The sequence below is a fragment of the Ammodytes marinus genome (genome assembly GCF_949987685.1).
Source record: "Ammodytes marinus genome assembly, chromosome: 15".
Taxonomy (NCBI): domain Eukaryota; kingdom Metazoa; phylum Chordata; class Actinopteri; order Uranoscopiformes; family Ammodytidae; genus Ammodytes; species Ammodytes marinus.
In genome coordinates this window covers 25,453,298-25,469,366 of record NC_137219.1, presented here as the reverse complement: position 1 = coordinate 25,469,366, position 16,069 = coordinate 25,453,298, and positions in this window count along the sequence as shown.

Sequence of the window (16,069 nt, the reverse complement as noted above, 5' to 3'; positions counted from 1 at the left end):
GGAGCAGATCCCAGGTCACTTTGGAACTTAGCTCTATGGCCTCACCAGCTACAGACACAGACAGACCCCCGGTTGACTGGTCAGCCAAGCCTGCTGGGACTTCAACTGTTGCCTCATGGTAATTTTACATAAATGTTTATTGTCAGCACTGACTTTGAAACTGTTGTCCACTAAATCTTGTAGTGGTCATTTGATTGCCTTTCCTTTTTTCCCAGCAGCTCCACCAAGGAGGACAGCTCTCCAGACTCCAACCTTACGTTGGAATCCGACTCCAGTGGTGTCTTCCTCTCCTTATCCAATCAGAGCCAGGAGGAGACTGGCTCCGACAGCGACCAGCCAATCAGTGGCTCCGACCTAGGCAGCAGCAGCACATCGCTGGAAAAAGACTGTGACGATGCAGGGTTAAAGGAATGGGGGAGGGAAGAGAGTGCAGAGCTACAGTGGTGCTACCCATCTCTCCTCAACACCTCACTTCAAGAAGACACAGAAGGAGATAGAAAAGGAGAGGAAACCGGGCATGGAAAGATGGTGGACCATGAAGAGCCAAGAAAAGATGACAATGGAAGGACTGTTGGTAAGAGAGGAACAGTCTCAATCATTAAGACCCATGAGGGCTCCATGAATCTAAGTGCCTCACAAAGTGAAAGGATACAAGCCAGGAAAAAGGTGTCGCTCATGGGGAGTGACTCCCCTCATCTTCTGTCTCCCTCAAAACAACCAATCAAACACCTTCTAGAGCCCATTCAAAAGCCAATCCGAAGCTCAGGACTGGACTGTGGTGACATAGACCCTTTCGTCCAATCGGACAGCTTTGTTTACCTTGCCGTGTCTGCGAGACCTGCCTCCCAGGGGGAAGTCTCCACCGACATGACAGAAGAAGTTCTCACCCACGGTACAAAACAAGACAGGGTACTGCAATATTCAGACAGCATGAAAACACACTTGGACCAGTCCAAAACGGAACAGGACACAAAGCCGACATACCTTGGCCCACAAAAACTAGAGGAAGGAGACTTTCTGTGCACTGACAGTTTTGTCTACCTGGCTGCTCCAGCATGCCATCTACTGGGCCCAGTGGGAACCACATCCTATAGCGGCAGGTAGGTCCACTTTTGCATACTTACGGTAGCTCTAGTACGACAGCATGTCAAAGCAATTTCGTTCATTTAGCTATACTGTAGATCAACGTATGGAAAATGCGGGCAATATCCAAAGGCAGCTGCTCTGAGTTGTGGTCAGAAGGCTAATCAGTCCCTTACCTGGTTGGAAACCAATGGACCTGTTGGGGAAAACTAGCTTGCTACAATCCCTCCTGCCTCTTGCCGCTTCGCCCTCTGCCCCCCCCTGTCACATTCCCTCCTGCTTAATGACTCTCCTAATCCTAACCCTAACCTTAGCCTCCTTGCTTCATTCTGGCATACCAGCCCCTTTATGGTGTTAATACTGTGGCTCAATAGTGAGCACAAAATTGGACTCTCGCGAGAGCATACATTACATTTTGAGCAGAAAACATTAATCTGAGCATGATTTATTTGTAATAAAGGCAACTGATGGGGCTCTTTGACACTACAGTAACTGTATTGTCAATTAATGGAAAATATGAGCGGTAGGGTACTTGACATGTGTAGCCTCATTATGTTATCGGCAGAAGCGATCCCAGTCTGTGATTGGCTGGTTAATCAGTGCATTTATTAATGAGGCTGTGCCACCTCGAGCAAGCGTTCAGGCTGAGTTGCGAGAGCACATGAGATGTAGGGAGCACGAACACACTGTGTGTGAGCGTGCTGGTGTTTGTGAGCACACAGAGTAAAGATTGAGCGAGTGTGTAGGAAGAGTTGAGCGCGCACAGGACAATTTTTGTTTTGCTCAGATTAATATGTTTGGCTCAAAATATATTTTATATGCTTGCCAGAGTCCGACTGTGCGCTCAGAAAAGTCTCACTGAGTGTTCGCTAATGATGCATGATAATAACGCAGTATAGCCTTTCACCAGACAGCATGAGATGGGAATGCACAAGGTGGGGGTAGTAGTATGAGAATTTTAAATAGTAGTGTGTGCATGTTTTCCCCTCTCTCTTCTTCTTTGTAATTTGCAATGAAATACATATTGCCTGTGTAAGATTCTTTAAAGCAGTGCTTAAGCGCCTATCAAATAAGTGTCTGTGTTTGAATGAAAGTACTAGTGACAATTTTTTGGAATGTTTCAAAATAAAGATTAGTGATGATAGACTGTATTTGCTAATGTTTACTTTGTTCCTGGCAATTCAACACTTTACTCTAGATTCTGTCTGTTTGTGTTTTTGCAGGGAGTCGGACTCTGAGAGTTCAGGATCGGGCCCTGTGGATGTGTCAGTACTTGGTTGTGGCTCGTTGGCAGGGGACAGTGACTGGGACTCTGACCTGTCTGACTCCGATCCCAACCGTTCCACCAGAGCGTCCGGTGCTGCTAACAGATCTGCTGGCGTAGCACAGGCCGAGCAGCTGCCTGTGGAACCAGGGTGGGACATGTTCGGAGAAGCCACCGAACCTCAAGTGCTCACTGAGCTCTTCACCGAACAAGACCGAAACAACAACGGCAACGGAAGTAACGTTCCCGAGGTTACCACCAACATGGCGGCGACAGAAGCCGTCCCCGTGGCCAATCGGCCTGTCACTCCTACGCCAATGAAGCCGGCAGCATCCATAGACCAGTCGTCAAGCACAAAGGTGACATGGCAGTTTAAACCGGCCCAGAGGTCGGTCTGCACAGGGAGCAGGAAGGACAAGGAGAAGGAGGTGACACCGTCGGCATTGGCAGCTAGGTTCATGGAACTGGACGAAGAACAGACTCATAGACCCACTCCTTCATCTTCATCCTCCTCTTCCTCCTCCCCATCCTACTCCTCCTCCTCTGATTGATTTGTGAAAATGCTTTTCTTGGACCATTTGGGAGGAGCTTTCGTTTTGCCTGACACTAGGTTGGTTCCAAAAAGGTAAAAACAGATGGCTGGAACAACTACAGTTTTGTTTTGCCTGTAACATTTTGAATCTTGCGTCAAGCTGCTGGAATGGCCTACTTATGACATCATAGGTGTGCATAAAGGACGTGTTATTTGCTGCATTATTTGTCGGTTAGCCTTCACAATATCGTATGTAATCAGTTTTAAGTTGGGATCAGTGTGAGGCTAAACAGAAACCTTCAGGTAGAGATAATGTGGAGATATGGCCACTGGTTGAACACTTGTCATTTATTTATAATAGGTTTTTATCCAATTTTGAAACACAGGGTTGATTTATGAGTTACATTTTCAAATTGCTATCTATCTTAATAATTAATAGGAAGAGTTGTGTGTGTGTTTTTTTTATTTATCTTATTGAATGTACTGTACAGGATATACACAACTTCAAGGAAAATCCACCCCAAAACAAAGTTTTAGTCTAAGTTTTAGCCAATCATTTGGCTAACTTGACGATGTTGGAATTCCATCAGAATAACGCGGAAAAGGTTAGATTTGGAGAAAATAATTTGTGTTGAACTCCAATATTGTGCATTGGTTAAAAAGATCTAACAATATATAGTGTGTGTCTCAGGCCTATATCAAATTACTATTCCTTCCCATATAATGCCCCTCTTTAACACCTGCTCTGACTACTTCAGAAACGTATTTTAAAAACGGACTGAGGTCAGACTTCAGATTGTACAGTGTATTTTATAATCACATCCAACGTTAGTGTATTTAACAGTGTGTCGATAATGTTTCTTGAACATTGAGATAATTATAGAGCAAAATATATATATATACAGTATATGTGATGAATGTGCAACGATTAACAAATAATGGAAGGATTAAGTAATAACATTTCATTTAAATGTTTTATTTATCAATTAGATTTGAAATTGTGAAAGTAATATTTGAGCAATATGCTTACAGATTGACGCTATATTCTATGTTTCATATGGAAGGTATTGCCTGAATAATGTGTATATTAATGGCAACACTTTATTTTAATTTATACGGACAAAAACGTATTATAATTTCAGTCTTATATTCTTTTAAAATGTTCTTAGTCTAAAACATCAAATTATTATCAGTTAGTTTGGTAAAAATGCCATAGACAGTGAGACCATGATTGAGATGATTGACAGCATTGCCTCACGCCAATGTTATTTTTAGGTCTAGAGTTTCTAGAAAGACTTCTCCCATAATCCCCATTGCATCCTGTCTTTTCTTGCCTTCGTGGCATCTGGCATCAAAACTTGACAGATTTGTTTGTGCCCGAGTACTGGCAAAGCAGAAAAAGCAATCCAGAAGCTTTTCCTCAAAATCCAAAGAGGGTGACGCACAATGCAAATTGCAGTGTGGAGGATAGTGGAGCTGCCAATCATCCCAGCAGCTGTCTTCTTGTTCAGCAATTATACTAATGTCTCAAAATGAACGTGGGGTAATCATTTACTGATGTTAAAAATGCTACATTTTGGCAAAGAGGAGGACACAGTGCTATCTGAATGGTTATCCTATGATAAATGTGAAAAAAGTTAGAGGGCAGGTTAATAAATGATTGTCAACTTCACAATAATAATTCCTTTTACAATACGATGTGGTCATTAAAAGGCTGTGTGGAAAAGTCACGGTCTGTCAGGCAAATTGCATCCTACGCAGGTTAGGTCGTTCAACTAAAATTCGCACTTGGAATATAAATTGGGGCAGTGGGAGATAACTGCTTGAATACCGACAAATTCCAAGTCAATTAAATGTGTCTTATCGTGTGTTAAGTGTTTACATTGCAGGTGATGAAGGCACTAGAATGTTTATATAGGGTGAATCTATTGTGTCGATGCCTCTGCCATATTTTTCGAATGAGATTGATGGGTGTGTGTGTGTGTGTGTTTCTTGTCCATCATAAACAGTGAATTGCTCTGCCAGTTCTCATTCTTCTTAACAATGGTCTGTGTAAAGCAAACAGGATTTGACGGAGCTCTAAATGCACCTGTGAGGTTCAGTGATGGATACATATCAGTTGTTTGTTTTTTAGCACAGTTTTTACAAGTGCAGTGAAGTACTTTGAAAAAGCAGATCCGTATTTTAAAGCTGCAGGATTGTCCTAATGTCTTATGAAGTGAATGTTAACCAGGAATGAACTAATTAATGATGAAGGTTTAAAATGACCACTAGCTATATATATATATTTGTATATTTTTTTGGCATTTTTATGCTTTATTGATAGTGTAGAGACAGAGTTGAAATGGGGCAGAGAGGGGAGTGACATGCAGAGAACGACCGCAGGCTGGAATCGAACCCGGGTTCGCTGCTGGCCGAGGCCCATGGGGGGGATACCCTACCAACTGAGCTAAGGGCGCCCCCCAGCACTGGCTATATTTTTAATTCTTTCTTTTTTTCATGAATTCAGTGTACATAACATAATATCGTTAGAACCACCAATATCACCCAACATTGAGTCTAGTGCATTCTAGTAGAATTCTAGAGAAAGTATTGCAGTTTCAGAAGTGAACCATAACCATATAAACACAGACTGGGTGTGTTTGACAATGAATGGTTGGGCAAGAGTTTTTATGTTGGCTGTCCTGACCTTAATTAGGACTTCACACACCCTCCTACTCTACATAGAACAAGTGATTCTAATCTATCTAATGCAAGCCATCATCTAACTCATAAATGTCACAATTACATGACAGCAGCATTGAATGCACTACTTGTAACTTCACATTACTGCAATGTGTTACTTTTGATTTAGTAATTCGTTATTCGTTAACACTGAAAACTTGGAAGGTAATTCCCCACCTGCTGTTCATTAACTTAGATAAGACATTTTGATCTTGCTCATTGTTCTAAATATCAGAAAATAAAGGTACCTGTACTTTTAGAGTTCCCTGTCCTTTGCTTGGCTTGGCAGCATCTACTGTAGTTGAAGGAGGAGTGAAGAAGAACGTTTCAAAAGCGTTAAGAGTTTTAAAATCCAGAGAGAAAGGAAAATTCACTTGATTGCCTTAAAAGTCTTAAACATACGGCAGCATATCGATGCCACAAGGGATAATCTTTTTTGTAACAGTATCATATTTCATCATGATGTTATAACAAGATACTGATACATCTTTCTTTATTTCCCTGGTGGCTGTATGATGCCATACAAACCTGCAAGAATATAGAACAGTGTTGAAAATATTTCATTCTCTATGGTTGTCTATTACCCTTTCCACATCTCATCTTTGTTGTTAGCAGTTTCAGGCCACATTTCCTCTCTCCTTGCCCATGTAGCTGGCTACCAGCTCCATCAAAGCTTACATAGCAACTTCAACGTTTTATTTGCATTGTTTATACTCTACTCTAGCTTAGTAGAGTTGGTGTTTCAGTCATATTCACGTAAATACATACCACCTTTAAAAAATAATTCTGTGTTAGTTATCTCTTATGTTTTAATTGAATCTACACATGCAGGCCAATCAAGATAGAGAATCCTCTACACTAAAATAACAACTTTAGTAGTGCCAGAAAAATTGCAATCAATCGAAGACCAAAACATACCATGAACTTCTGTGGCCATATGTGTGATGTGCTAGGGTTGATCATTTTGGGGTCTCTGAGTGCAATATTAAAATCAAACAATGACCCTTTTAGAAACTGTTCGTATTTAGAAGTGGCCAAGCTCTCAGTGTTATATTTGATGTGACACGTTCAACCAACACTTCACATATCTCCAATATAATAACATGAACTGCCCTACAAAGAAAGAAGGCAGTAACTAACTAGAGTTCCCAACTGAGAAAATGTACTTTGAAGTTTTTCTGTTGTCCAGCCAAAATAGTTGCAGGCAGATGTGATATGTGACCATTCCTTCGCTTTATATTAGGTTATTTTTTCTACATATTCATTTTTACATCTGATTTGACCCTTATTTGGTAGTTGCTGTATTCTTCCTTTAGCCTGGCACCGCCCGCCTACTACTTCCGCTCAATTTTAATTTTCCCTTCAGTAGTCAGTCTGGGTGTGCGGTATATTCTTAGGTTTCAGCGAACAGAAGGAGTGGCTCAGAAGCCGGCTCATGACATGGTTGGTTGGCAGATCCAGAGTGGCACTGCGCAGATCCAATAGTTTTAAACTTCAACAGACACCCGCCTTCAAGTGAGTTAACGTTTTTCGATTCGCACACACACACACACACACACACACACACCATTACACACAGCCTGTGGTGCGATTCCAGACCTTCTGTACAAATGAAATGAAGTACGATGGTCTGGTAGAACCAGGCTTCCTTTGCATAGCTTACAAAAACAAACTGTGTCATACCAAAGCAAAAGGCGGTAACTTCCATTTTATATGGAAACCTTTAAAAGGCAGTTTAATGACCAATGTTAAATATCAATGATAACAATAACGTAAAGAATAACAGAGAAGATACACTTTAATTATACAGTAAGACTAGCATTATCTAATTGAGGAGTTACTGTATTCTTCCATTGTTTTGCCGTGCTGAAGTTGAGTTACTATACTTCCCATTGGATTGCCTCACTTCAGACTTTACTTTAGTATTACCATGTAAACATCTGGTCAATGATTGAATTCCTTCGTGATTTTTCTCTACTTATGACATCTATTGCAGGATGTCCGTCCTGGGAGAGGGATCCCTTACTCTGTCAACTCTCCCTGAGATTTCTCAATTTTTTTAAATACGATAAAGTTTTTTCTTACTGGGAGTTTTTGTTCTCAGCCGAGCTAAGAGTCTAAGCAGGGTGTCATACTGTATGGAATGCAAAGCCCACTGAGGCAAATGTCTATTTGTGATATTGGGCTATACAAATAAAACTGATTTGATTTGATTTGAGAAGGGAAAGAAGTGAGGCAAAACCAAGGTGAAGTACGGTAACTTAACTTCAGCACGGCAAAACAATGGAAGAATACAGTAACTCTGAAGTTACTGTTGTTTGCCTTGGTTTCAGTAGGGCTTTTTGAAGTTACTGTAATAACAACCCCATATTTCCTCCATAAAAACAACAGATTTGAGAAAAGATATTTGTCCACATGACAAAGGACGTCTTCAAAGGCACAAACATGTGTTACTGCCTTTCTCCTTTGTAGGGTGTTGAGACCTTTTTCACTGATGCAATCTTTCTCCTTTCTCCTCTTTTAATTCTGTCTGGAAGATTGAATTTCAACATGACGGTAGATCAAAGTTAAGCAGAGCCAGTTTGTCTCCTGCAGCTCCACAGTTGGGCTCCAGGCACTTTCTTTGTGATTGTCTGATCGCTCAAACAACTCAGTATGATCGTAATGTATTGAAACCCTGCTTTCTATCCCAATGATATTTCTTTTAACCCTGCTGCTTTGTATGTCTGCCAAAAGGATTATGTCTGAGAAACTAAACTCTAAGGCTGACAAATTGGTCAAATCGTTTTTATGTACTATTTTCTGGCAATGAAATAATCTTATTTTAGTTTTTTTTCACTCGCATTAACTGTGGCAAGACATCTAGTTTCACTGTGATATATTAAGGATCGATGAACTAACACATCCTTCACTGACTTTTTTGTCAAATCCAGTAATATCAGGCCATAAACGTACTACTTTGCTGTTCATGTAAAATTGCTGATCACTGTTAAAACTTAGTGGTGAACTAATTTAGATCTGAGAGAGATTAAGATGATTTATGTGCAATCTTATTGTGTGCCGTATTTCCGAGCCTTTGTTGAAATGCATTTGTGTACAAATAAAATACTAACTTGATGGTGGAATGTAACTGAATATAGCCTGTTTGGTTGTCTGTCTCAGCTGTCTTAACCCTGTTATACACTGAACATGCAACTCAGGAAAGTGAAGCGAACCTACTTGGATTACATCACCCTGTTAAAACTATACCCTATACCTTAACCCGGGTTCACCAGCATACACAAGAAGAACCCTGGTCAAAGCTTAGAGATGCACTTTTTATTCATTTATGTAAAAATGAAAGGGTTTGCTGGTACACACTAATCCACAGAAATTGACTACTCATATTATTATTTTTGTCAGCAAATAGTATTAAACCCATCCCCCACTACCTGTCTACAGCACACCGACAGAGTTAGAAGTGAACATAGTGGATCATTTAGCAGATAGGGAAACGAGTTGGTGGAGACTCAAACAGAGGTAAAAGGAGCATTTCACAGGGTCTGTAGGAGGCAACAAGGAACATGGCAGACAGCTACAGTGCAGTGACTTATTGGTAAAATTATCAAATTATAGGCTTACAGGAAAGGCAGCCATTCTAAACAGAAGTAAGAAATAATGCTGAAAAATGAGGAGGGTGAAATGAATAGCGCTGACCTGAGCAGCTCTGCTCGGTGGAAACGAGGCATTACATGGAACACTTGGGGACTGAGTTTGGATTTGGCTTTAAGTGCGTAATATAAAGTCAATGGTTGTGCACTGCAAAAACGTAATTCTTTTTTAAATGTCCGTTTACGGGAATAGTCACATCCATAATAAACTAACAGCAAGACAGCTGTCTATGCACATGCTGGTACATGAGCATCATTCATCATCATTCAGGGTTCAGGTTCGTTGCTACCTGGTAGCTCTGCAGAGGCTGGTGTCAGGCTCAGGAAAAATATTCTTCTTTCTCTTTTCACACACAAAATTCAGGGTCCCACTTTCAGTGAGACTGTCCAGGAAGCATGGTAATCCAGGCTGCCAAACAGGTGTTAGTGAGGCAGCAAGGAAAATGACCCAAATGCAGACAACAGTGCAAACAAGAGACTGGAAAGAAAAGGTGGGAACAGGCATTTACAAATAGAAATCTTGTCACTCGGGAAATACAACTCCAATTTATTTATTTTTTCACAATAGTTAATTACAGAACAATATGAAGCACTGAGATTTCTTTGATATCAAAGTCAAATTAATTACTCATTACCCGTAAAAACTTGCACTGTAATGCATCAGTAACCCACAACCATGGTTACAAAAATGGTTCTGCCACAGCTCCTTCATAATGCCTTTATCATAGTATTTCTTATCTCACACACACACACACACGCACGCACGCACGCACGCACGCACGCACGCACGCACGCACACACACACACACACACACACACACACCATTACACACAGCCTGTGGTGCCATCTGTGTATTAAATAGTACATGTACGAGGAGTTGTGTCAGAATGTGGGTCTGTCCATCTATTTAGGGCTGATTAATTAGAACACTTTGAATAAGGCCAGGGAGAGAGCGAGATAGAGAGAGAGAGAGAGAGAGAGAGAGAGAGAGAGAGAGAGAGATAGAGAGAGAGAGAGACTACCATCATACATAGTTAATATGTGCCACTTCCAAAGCCACTTCAGGGACTGTGGTGATTTATTGGGCTACTGTGTTTGACTGTAAAAATATAGGACCAGATTTACTATAACCCTTGACTAATTTGAACAAACTTATAGGGTTCAATTCACTGTGAGAAGGAGTGGAGATCGGTTTTACCCAACTGTTCAGGTTAAATATACATGTATAGGATTTTTTAATATATTTTATTGTTTTTATTTGGTGACTGTTGTTGATCTAGAGGCTGTAAGTAGAGGTATTGACTCATCTTCTATGTCTAAAGTACCATGATTTGGTTAATCCAACATCCCAATGGGTAAAACACTGGGAGCTCTTCTGAATGGAAAACTAGGAGCAGAAGCCTACATCCAACAAAAAGTGTGTCGGGCATGAACACAACATAACTAAAGATGTTCTACTTGCTTACTTAGTATGCGTGGCTATTTTATTGGCTACTAAATCATATACAAGTAACTATGGTGATCTAAATCATGCTGTCCGTACTCAGCCCACGCCCTCTGCAATATTCAAGGGCCGCAGGATTGGGGAAAAGCACATGGATGTTTTGGGTCTGAGCTCAACTGGTAAACACTACAGCCTTGGTTTCTGGGGAGATAAGACTGTATCTGTACAGCTGACCTCACACAGGGTTTTTCAACGCTGACTCACATCCTAAAACTCCCTCCATTCATTACACCTTTAAAATCACAAGGTTGTGGCATGGTCCTTCCTTGTTAGTTCAAAACAGCTGGTGAGATATGGATGCATTATGACTATCTATAAAGCAATGTGTTCAATTCTGTTTACCAAACCAGAACAAAACACCTTTAGGTCGTACCGGGTAAGAGCAGGTAGCCGCGTGCTGCGTCATTTCTCCTGGGTAGGTTTTTTGATTTTTTTTTTGGCTTTTTTATTTGTCAATGTGCAGTCATATTCATCTTGAAGCTGTACATCGAAATATCAAATGTGAACATATTAGAACAATAGATGCATGTGCCAAATGCAATTGCCACAGCGCAATGATGTAATGACTGCAGTGACTGTTCAGGCAATGTCCACATTTAAAACTTGAGTTTAAAAAATGTAGTTTGGCCCAGTATATGTGTGTGTGTGTGTGTGTGTGTGTGTGTGTATATATATATATATAGTATTAACGGAGTGAATAACATGAGTTTCTATGCCTCTGCCTCTGTTTGATAGAAGTGCCTATCCTTCACATTGTAGTTGTGTGTTTGACTGGGTGTGGGTGTGTATATGTGAGTGTATATGTGTGTGTGTGTGGGTGGCTACATTTATTTTTTATTTTTTTGTCTATGTGTGTGCTTTGTTCTGTGTGGGTGCTCGCTGTTTGTATGCGCTGCATGCGTGAAGAGAGAAGGACGAAAGGAGCTACTGCATCTCAGCTGAATCTAACAGACATTTTCTCACACATAAATACAAGCTAGAATATAAAGTAGAAGGCCTCAAGGATTCAAGGTTGTATCTCAGGCTGTATACAATGAGGAACCATGCTAGAGAAACATTGGTTCCTGTCAAGTGACCTGGCAGATCTAATGAGACATGTATTAGTGGACCGATACTAATAGAGCATGCTGAAATGGTTGAGCATCTGGCAGAGGATACAGCAAGAGATAAAGTTGTCACAATATAAACAAGGCTCTTAGAAGAGGACCATATTGGGATATTTAACAGTCAAATTTCTTAAATGACCCAGCCTGGAAATCCAGACCCACATCTAGAACGATATAGGGTCTGGCCACGATCAATAGACCTTCCTCAACTCAAGGGGCGACACCTACCACAGCAATTACCTCACATACCACAAATCAGCAACAGAAGCTGAATACAGGAGGAATTGAATATGTGCCATGAGTTCTGGCTTGGAGCACACCGGCTTCCCTTTGCAATGGATATTGTCCAACAACTGTATGCAACTCTATACTGAAGAGAGCCGGAGAGAGAAAGAGATACAGGCACGCAAAACGAGAGACGAGGTAGAAGAGCAAGAGAAGACCAGGAGGTGTCCATTATATAAGACCATCACAAATATCATGGTGAAGACCTGAGAGGGAGAGGAGCTATTTTAATCCCTGGGATAGAGCTCAGAGAAAAGAAGCAGTGTGGGCTGTTATGTTGGCCATCACAGAAACACTGTGATTACGTGTGTGTGTGTGTGTGTGTGTTTGTAAAGTGTATGATCCCTTCCCCTGCCGAAAAACCTGGCAGATAGCGGACTAGGACTTTAAAGTGTTACATAATGTAGATTGGGGCTTTTTCAAAGTGAAGCACATCCATTTTTTTTTCTCCCTTTGTCAAATTATTCCAAAAAAAATCTTGATTGTTGTCTCAGGAAAATGGACAATGCTGACTAAATCCAGGCTGAATATGTGTGACCTATTTGTGAAATTTAAAAGTAGCCTATTTGGCAATTTGCAAGCTGTACGAGCTAGTTACACATTACTGACATATTATCACCTTATAAAGTTGTCTGCCGTCCTTGAATGTGTTAGGAAAACAACCTATTTACACATCCAAGCAAACACAGAGCCGCATTAGAAATGCATTACCGTACAGGTGAGGTTTCTGGCAACTTGACACATTATCTTGAGCTGTTTCTCACCAACAAATTCTAAGGGAAGATAACTGAGACACCATTTTCTTTGAGTCTTTAAATGCATTTTAGGAATATCGAATGGCCATCTGTAAAGAAATGCAACCATAAAGCTTAAGAGAGAGTTTATTGGTGATTATTTGTTATTCAAATGAACACATTTTTTAACTGAACTGTTAAGTGCTTGCTGAAACAAATGGCAGCATCCTCTGAAATGGAGGAAGGTTTACTACAAATTGCATGTAGGATGAAAACACCAATACAAACTGCAATAAGGTTTGTAATGTAACAAACAGAGAGACGTGAATGTCACTTAATGTGTAAACAAAAGGGTATTACTGTTATGGTAAGTGGCAGACAGGCAGGCAAGTAGGACCCAGATGCAGACAGTTAAACTAGAAGGCTATTTTATTAGCTCCACAAAAAACTCAGAAAATGCAAGGCACAGGGAGGGAAACTTGACAGGACATGGGGAGGAACAAGACAGACATACCAAAATAAAACAGGAAACACAGGGAACCACCAAAACAAGACACGACAAAGACAGAACATGACAATTACAGTAAATCATATCTGGATGTAAGATAGGAACAAGTGTGAGGCCTTAGCAGCTGAAGGTCAATGCGCCAAACACGCCTTGGTAGAGCTGAGGAGATCACTATTCTATACCTAGTTCAAAGCAGGTTTAAATTGGGTCTATGTATTCCCACAAACAATGTGGTCTGAACTAGAGGTGAATCAACTCATGTAGACCTCAATAGCTACACAGTTTCACCAGAGTACCTTACTTGTTGTTCTATTTTAAGATCACCTCTGGGCAGATCCAAACCCCAAAAGCATGCTCCTGTTAATAGTTTGACTTTCCCCAAAATGAAACAAAAAGTTGCTAGATGCACAATAACGGCAATGAAAAGAGCTCAAGTCATCCTTCACACCAAACTTATCATCTCATTGTTGGGTCAGATTGAGGAAATATAGATTTCAAAATAAAATATTTCTTACTGTATTTCTTCTCTCCTACTATTTTCCGGGCCAAGAACAAACCTTCAGGCTAAGCAGAATATACATCGCTTGGCTGCGCCTGTCCCATATGCCTGTAGGCCTATGTAGGCCTAAATAAGGGAATAATAAAGAATTCAGTGCAAAATTGCCCCCTTATGCAAATAAGCCTGGTTGCAAATACCATATAATACTCCAAGACCTGCGCTTATTGCCACTGGTGCAATTTACCACCGCTGAGAGGCTTGAACAAAAATTACTATTTATTTCTCTCTCTCTCTCTCCTATGTCTCTGCCCCTCTCTCTCTCTCTCTCTCTCTCTCTCTCTCTCGCTCTTCAAAGCTTGTCAGCTCATCACATTTTATTGAATTGATACGAGTTAGCCATAGAAATATACAGGCAGGAGCGAAGTCGGTTGTACACACGTGTGTATGATTTATTTTATAACTCAAAAGAATAATTCTTAAACCTGTGTTAAAACCGTGCTCTCTTTCCATTGGCTCACAGGTCTCCAGTGGGACCGTGTCCAGACCTGGGTCTTCAGGAGTAAGGTGGTCTACAGTTGGACCAAAGTTGGAAATAATTTTTTTCTTATACTGGCTCATGATGAATATTCACACTCTGTTGCTGTTGGTGGATTTATGGAACAGATCATGCAGATCATACACAATCAAATCTCCAGAACTGAATCTTGAGACAGCATTTCAACCTGTTCTGAGACGTTTCTTTGATCACATGAGGTTTGAAGTGCAGAGCCCACTGAGAGCCTGTCTGTACACCAGCTGACATGATCTGTGACTGGGCTGAGGTGAGCTAGTGCAAAATGTGTGTGTAAGGCTTCCATGACTGTTTCATCAACGCAGATTTCATCAGACTTTTCCACTTGTTTTTGAAGTAGATTCAAAAATTCTGATTGTGTTTTCATATCAAGTACAACACTTTTTAAATGGTTTCCACTTTAATAAAAGGTGAAATGCTTAATTACAAAATCACTTCAAAACAGCAGCGCTATAAAAACAAGCATAGGAAAAAGCAACTCACACCATTCATTATATGCTTTTATTTGTGGCATATCACGAGCCCCCGTCAGTTAAATATGCTTCAATGCACCCTTTTGCTGGCATGTGTTCAGCTTTCACACACCGAGCAGCAAGTAGTGCCAGCTAATATGACACTACTCAGGACGTCCTGCCTTCCTGTTGAGGCCGAGGTGTTACCTTCACCTTTAAAAATAAAGGACAGCAGCGAGTGAGGGTTATTTTAGACACACACACAAAGCTCTCAGGCTTACAACAACATATACCTGTACCTCATGTTTTAACTTTTCATTACACGCCCGCTTTATACACTCAACAAAAATATAAACGCAACACTTTTGTTTTTGCTCCCATTTTTCATGAGATGGACTTAAAGATCTAAAATTCATTCCAGATACACAATTGTACCATTTCTCTCAAACATTGTTCACAAATCTGTCTAAATGTGTGATAGTGAGCACTTCTGCTTTGTTGAGATAATCCATCCCACCTCACAGGTGTGCCACATCAAGATGCTGATCTGACATCATGATTAGTGCACAGGTGTGCCTTAGACTGTCCACAATAAAAAGCCACCCTGAAATGTGCAGTTTTGTCTCACAGCAAAATGCCACAGATGCCACAAGCATTGAGGGAGCGTGCAATTGGCATGCTGACAGCAGGAATGTCAACCAGATCTGTTGCTCGTGCATTGAATGTTCATTTCTCCACCATAAGCCGTCTCCAGCAACTTCGCACAGCCATTGAAGAGGAGTGGACCAACATTCCACAGGCCACAATTGACAATCTGATAAACTCTATGCGAAGAAGATGTGTTGCACTGCATGAGGCAAATGGTGGTCACACCAGATACTGACTGGTTCTGAGTCCCCAGACCCCCAATAAAGCAAAAAAATGCACATTTCAGAGTGGCCTTTTATTGTGGACAGTCTAAGGCACACCTGTGCACTAATCATGATGTCAGATCAGCATCTTGATGTGGCACACCTGTGAGGTGGGATGGATTATCTCAACAAAGCAGAAGTGCTCACTATCACACATTTAGACAGATTTGTGAACAATGTTTGAGAGAAATGGTACAATTGTGTATCTGGAATGAATTTTAGATATTTAAGTCCATCTCATGAAA